Source organism: Pan paniscus, chromosome 1 (genome assembly GCF_029289425.2).
Source record: "Pan paniscus chromosome 1, NHGRI_mPanPan1-v2.0_pri, whole genome shotgun sequence".
NCBI classification, from domain to species: Eukaryota; Metazoa; Chordata; class Mammalia; order Primates; family Hominidae; genus Pan; species Pan paniscus.
The window spans coordinates 131,542,074-131,548,939 of NC_073249.2; the positions used below are offsets into that span (position 1 = coordinate 131,542,074).

At 42.9% G+C, this 6,866-nt stretch overlaps 1 long non-coding RNA gene across 1 annotated transcript; it reads right to left on the reverse strand.

Annotated features, from left to right (window-relative positions):
* Positions 1-851: 851 nt before the first annotated feature.
* Positions 852-6,574, reverse strand: LOC130541094 (uncharacterized). Its single transcript, XR_008955126.2, has 4 exons — positions 6,136-6,574; positions 5,941-6,001; positions 4,195-4,431; positions 852-3,836 (listed from the first exon to the last, which is right to left on the reverse strand). It is a non-coding gene; the product is annotated as an uncharacterized LOC130541094 (long non-coding RNA).
* Positions 6,575-6,866: the final 292 nt, after the last annotated feature.

Sequence of the window (6,866 nt, forward strand, 5' to 3'; positions counted from 1 at the left end):
AAACAAGTAAATTAATAAATGCAAGATTGAAAGAAATAAACAGGGTATTATGATGAAAAGCACAAGCAAAGACCAGAGGTGACACACAAACAGACCTGAAGTGTGGGAAGGGGTGAACCAGCCAGACCAAGAAGGGGATTTTAGAAATAAAGCATTTAGATATATCACTTATCTTATAAAATGTGACTTAAATGGAAAGACGGTTGACAGGTTAAAATGTGACATGCTTTGTCTCATATGCTTTATTAAATGATGTACATTACTCAGCATTTACTGAAGTAACTGCAAGAATGAACCTCCACATGCACACACCTGTTCCCCAGCCACCAGGCAGAGACTCAGATGGGAGATTACCTGGACCTAAGAATTTAATGAGCCTTTATGAGGCTTTAGCAGGGGCCTTGTACTTCATCTGGCTAGGGGAGCATCCACAAACAAGTATGTGGCTCAGGGGTAGCTCTGTTTTTTATTCCTTTTGGGCCTAAGGAAACACAATTTGAAGATGGGAGTAGAGAAAGAGTGAGAGGAGTTAAACTACTGTTATGCTACATAAAAATGTGAGCGGTGCCATTGTGAGAACAGCACCATGCAAAGAACCAGGCTGTTGTAAAAGTGTTTCGTGCTATGATTTTCCGCTGGACTGTCTCTAAAAATTGATAGTGGCCTTGGAAAGTCAGTGTGTGTGTGTGTGTGTGTGTGTGTGTGTCCAATTTTTTTTAATTTTTAGAAAAATAAAGAAGCATATTTACATCTCACACTGTGGGACAACCTTGGTGACCAGAATTGGTGTTCAGGTCTACCCTGGATGACTCTGCAGACTCAGTGTTATTCTGTGGGCTGGGAATGGAAGATGAGGGGAGCTTTCTGGGGAATTTTCATTCAGACTGAGCAACACAGACTTTAAAATTGGGGATGGAGAATAATATCTACCTCTGTGGATAAAGACGCATAGAGAGTCATGTGGTGGAGATTAGAAGAAGGATACATACATTCTTGCTGAAAGGGCTAACTTAGAAGTGGAATGCAGGCCTGGGCACAGTGGCTCATGCCTGTAATCCCAGTACTTTGGGAGGCTGAGGTGGGTGGATCACAAGGTCAGGAGATCGAGACCAACCTGGCTAACATGGTGAAACCCCATCTCTACTAAAAATATAAAAAATTAGCTGAGCATGGTGGTGAGAACCTGTAATCCCAGCTACTCGGGAGGCTGAAGAAGGAGAATGGCATGAATCCAGGAGGTGGAGCTTGCACTGAGCCAAGATTGCGCCACTCCACTCCAGCCTGGGCGACACTGCGAGACTCCATCTCAAAAAAAAAAAAAAAAGTGGCCTACAAAGTTAACAACTATGGCAATTATGAGAGGACCTCCATTAAAATTTCTCTTTTCAGGTGAGTTTTCCAAGGAACGTGGGGAAAGTCATAATTTGAACAACATTAAATATCCCCCCTTTACCCTAAACCTTTTATTCAATAACATACCTGTACACCCCTGTGAGAGGGTACTGGGGAACAAGAGATGGGCAGTCCAGTGTGGGTGAACCACATCCTCAGTCCTCTAATGGCTGCCTGGAGGGAGCTGCAGCCTATGGAGGTATCATGGGGACCATGGGCAGAAATTTCAGGCAGGGTGGGCCTGGGGGCTTGGAAGGCATTAGGAGGAGTGTATGAAGATGGGGTGGACAATTTGGGGACAACTCCTATTCTTTCCTAACTCTTCAGAGGAAGAGAACCCTATAGGAGAAGAAAAAGTGGACATTTGAGTAATACCACCTGTATTAGTCTGTTTTCATGCTCTGATAAAGACATACCCAAGACTGGGCAATTTACAAAAGAAAAATGTTTAATGGACTCACAGTTCCACGTGGCTGCAGAAGCCTCATAATGATGGTGGAAGACAAGGAGAAGCAAGTCACTTCTTACATGAATGGCAACAGGCAAAAAGAGAGAATGAGAGCCAAGTGAAATGAGTTTCCCCTTATCAAACCATCAGATCTCATGAGACTTATTCACTGCCATGAGAACAGTATGGGGAAAACTGCCCCCATGATTCAATTATCTCCCACCAGGTTCTTCCCACAACAAGTGGGAATTATTGGAGTACAATTTAAGATGAGATTTAGGTGGAGACATAGAGCCAAACCATATCATTCTGTCCCTGACCCCTCCCAAATCTCATGTCCTCACATTTCAGAACCAATCATGCCTTCCCAGTAGTCCCCCAAAGGCTTAACTTATTTCAATATTAACTGAAAAGTCAACAGTCCAAAGTCTCGTCTGAGACAAGACAGGTCCCTTCCACCTATAAGCCTGTAAAATCAAAAGCAAGTTAATTACTTCCTAGATACAATGGGGGTATAGGCATTGGGAAAATACAGCCATTCCAAGTGGGAGAAATTGGCCAAAGCAAAGGAGTTACAGGCCCCATGCAAGTCCAAACTCCAGCAGGGCAGTCAAATCTTAAAGCTCCAAAATGATCTCCTTTGACTCCATGTCTCATATCCAGGTCATGCTGATGCAAGAGGTGGGTTCCCATGGTCTTGGGCAGCTCCATCTCTGTAGCTTTGCAGAGTACAGCCACCTTTTCCAGGTGAAGTGTGCAAATTGTCAGTGGATTCACCATTCTGGGGTCTGAAGGACAGTGGCCCTCTTCTCACAGCTTCACTAGGCAGTGCCCCAGTAGGCACTGTGTGTGGGGGCTCTGACCCACATTTCCCTTCTGTGCTAGCAGAGGTTCTCCACAAGCACCCTGCCCCTGCAACAAACTTATGCCTGGGCATCCAGGCGTTTCCACATATCTTCTGAAATCTAGGTGGAGGTTCCCAAACCCCAATTCTTGACTTCTGTGCACCCTCAGGCTCGACATCATGTTGGGGCTGTCAAAGCTTGGGGCTTACACACTTTGAAGCCATGGCCCAAGCTGTACCTTGACCCCTTTTAGTCATGGCTGGAGCAGCTGGGATGCAGGGCACCAAGTCCCTGGACTGTGCACAGCACGGAGACCCTGGGCCCAGCCCAGGAAACTATATTTTCTTCCTAGGTCTCCACACCTGTGATGGGAGGGGCTGCCAAGAAGACCTCTGACATGCCCTGGAGACATTTTCCCCATTGTCTTGGGGATTAACATTCAGCTCCTCATTAATTATGCAAATTTCTGTAGCCAACTTGAATTTCTCCTCAGAAAATGGGATTTTCTTTTCTAGCACATTGTCAGGCTGTAAATTTTACAAACTTTTATGCTCTGCTTCCTTTATAAAACTGAATACCTTTAACATCCCAAGTCTGAATTAACACATCCCAAGTCACCCCTTAGATGTTTTGATGCTTAGAAATTTCTTCTACCAGATACCCTAAATCATCTCTCTCAAGTTCAAAGTTTCACAGATTTCTAGGGCAGGGGCAAAATGCCACCAGTCTCTTTGCTAAAACACAACAACACATATCTTTGCTCCAGTTCCCAACAACTTCCTCATCTCCATCTGAGACCACTTCAGCCTAGACCTTATTGTCCATATTGCTGTCAGGCTTGTGGTCAAAGTCATTCAACAAGTCTCTAGGAAGTTACAAACTTTCCCACATTTTCTTGTCTTCTTCTGAGCTCTCCAAACTGTTCCAACCTCTGCCTGTTACCCAGTTCCAAAGTCGCCTCCATATTTTCAGGTATCTTTTCAGCAACACCCCACTCTACTGGCACCAATTTACTGTATGAGTCTGTTTTCTAAGATAAAGACATACCCAAGACTGGGCAATGTACAAAAGAAAAAGGTTTAATTAGACTCACAGTTCCAAGTGGCTGAGGTTCACAATCATGGTGGAAGACAAGGAGGAGCAAGTCATGTCTTACATGGATGGCAGCAGGCAAAAAGAGAGAATGAGAGCCCAGTGAAATGGGTTTCCCCTTATCAAACTATCAGATCTTGTGAGACTTATTCACTACCATGAGAACAGTGTGGGAGAAACTGCCCCCATGATTCCATTATCCCCCACCAGGTTCCTCCCACAACACGTGGGAATTATGGGAGTACAATTCAAGATGAAGTTTGGGTGGGGACACAGAGCAAAACCATATCACCACCCCATGCTCATATCTGAAACATAAAACTTTACTTGCTATCTACTTTGGCCCTTTCAGGCCAGTGTGGCTATTCCTTTTGTATATAGGTCTTCTCTAGTAAGAAGCCAAATATTTAAACTCACCTTTTCCCAAGGAGAGAAAAGCATGAGTCAGACCTCCAACATTGGCTGGCAACTACCAGTTGGAGGGACCCAGTCAGGGGAAAGGCGGTGATATGGCCTGGGGGGCTCCAACTGCCCCTTTTCTTTGGAACCAGGCAGGAATTAGGCCAATAATTTATTGCTCCCCATTCTATAGTATCTGTTTGTGCCCGTGTGTGTTCATGTGGGTGCGTGTTTCTTCTGTTGTGTATTCCTCTCCTGTTAAAAATGTAATGAACTCAGTCCAGGTACTTTTGTGGATTGTCATGCTATCCCTGTAGTTGATTCTAATGTCCAAATGTTTCATTATTTGCCAATGGTGCAATAAACACTGCTATGGCTAAAAAGTCTATATTTTCTATGAATGGGCCTATCTCCCACAAAAGTATACTAACAAAGGAAAAGTAGACCTATTAGACCTATTATAATAACATAATCTGAATAATCTGGCAGCAGAGCAAACTGAGACTTCTATATATAAGTATTATTCCTTTTTCAACAAAGAATCATACGTCCTGGTATCTTGTCAATTTGTTCTCACCCCCTGCCCCTGTTTCATATGGAGCCCTGTCAAATTCTATCTAAAGCCTTACACTCCTCTGCTTTTGGGGCTTCTGTGTCCTCACATGACTCCTACAGTGCCAGGTGCTCTGGTACCAGCAAAAAACATTACAGATTTAACGGTAGTTAGATTTTAATTTCATTACTTTGGACTTTAACCTGCCCTCTAATTAGATGATGAACTAAGGAAAATCTAATTACTTTTTCAATATTCCTTCAGTGGCATTCTTGATTATTGCTGTGTCCCATTTCTACAACTCACAGGGGCTTCCTGAATGTGGATAACAATGACCTCTTTCCCAAAAAAAGCTGAAGTAACTCCCTTTGTTAAAGAATTGGAAATCAGTTTGTTGGTTTGTTATGTGTCTGCTGTTTTATATTAGAATTGGCTCTGTAAGTTTCACCCCTACCATGAGATTAGTCAAGTTTGGGCACTCAGGTAGCCAGAAGCATTTAAAACATGCTACAATTGGCCTCTGTCTTGAAACAATTCTCTTTTGTTTTGCAAGACAAGCGTATGACCTTTCCTTCAGCCAGGAGCCAGTGGGTAATGGATTACTTGATTGACTGGGTATGACACTGCTGTTGAGAAAAGTACTTTGAACATATTTGGCAAGTTGAAAGTGGCACAGCTCATTAGGATACTATTATGTTTTTGTTTTTGTTTTTATTATACTTTAAGTTTTAGGGTACATGTGCACCTTGTGCAGGTTAGTTACATATGTATACATGTGCCATGCTGGTGCGCTGCACCCACTAACTCGTCATCTAGCATTAGGTATATCTCCCAATGTTAATTTGAAATGCCACTCAGGTAAGGAAGCAGTTCTGCTATAATGGTACATTGTAAAGAACTGCCTGGATCCTTCAGATGGAAATGGCCTTACAGTGGTGAGGCTAGCTAGATGGTGTGGATCCCAGGACAATGTAATAGGCCATGCTACCTGCCCAACTCCTATGACTGCCTTTATGAGGAAGGCAAGAAAAGAGACTGGAGTATCCTTGTGTTGCCTGATTGACTCCCACTGGCTTCATGGATTCAGGCAAATGAAGGAAACAAGAAAATAATAGGCTATGTCTAAGCTTTTGTCTTTTGCCTCCGACCCCACATTTCTCAGGGGGGATTAACTCGCCACCAATTAACTTGCGTCGTTCCCCCAGACTCACCACAGTCACCACAACCACTGGAGTGAAAATGAAGGTCTTCGTGCTTCTTTGCATCAGATTCCTGGACGAGATTTCACAAACAGCCAAAGGGACAGTATCCTTAAAGATTAAAAACAAACACTAGTAACCCCAACCAATAATTGTAATGGCAACTAGGGAAACAAGAACAACAGCAAAAAAGACAAAATTGCTTACCAAATGTTTACAGACACTTCATAGCCTGTCTACATCATTTTGATTAAACTATTTAATATGTTGCATTTACTTTCAGTGTATCGGAGATAAGGTCCTGTGAGTTTGAAGTCTGTGATCCACCAACAAACATATTTTGCAGTAAGAGGTTTTCTTGTGGAGAACAGAAAAAATGCTGAGCGAGAGAAGCTATCCTACCCAGCAACTCAAAGATATTTCCCCTTCTCTACTTTTACTGAGATGCAAGATGACTCTTCTGCTTCTGGGAGGGTCAAAACACAGAAAGAAAACCAGTCCAGAGGAAGGATTATCTTGGATACAAACCCTTTTCCTGGGATACTAGCTAATCCAAAAATAAAAGCTGGTGCAAGACAGCTAAACATCAGTCCAGCTCCTCTTTGTGTCTGTAAATGTAGCTCCATGTAAGTGACTTGGAACAATTCAACCACAAAATCCCAACAAGACAAAGTGCAGACAATTTATAGCCCAGCTACAGCAGCTAGGGAGGAATATCTAATAGTCTTACCTAAGAAGCAATTACAAATGAAAGGGCTTCTCAGTAATGGAGATTTTTTTTTTTTCAGGAGGCACTCTGCCAGAAAATTTTTTCACCAAAAGGCAGAGATCCATAAAACCTCCCTTTTATAAACTATATCATTAACAGATGTACCAGGCATATTTGCAACATTGGAGGAGAGCATGTCTCTCAGTAGAAAAATGAGTAAATAGCTAGA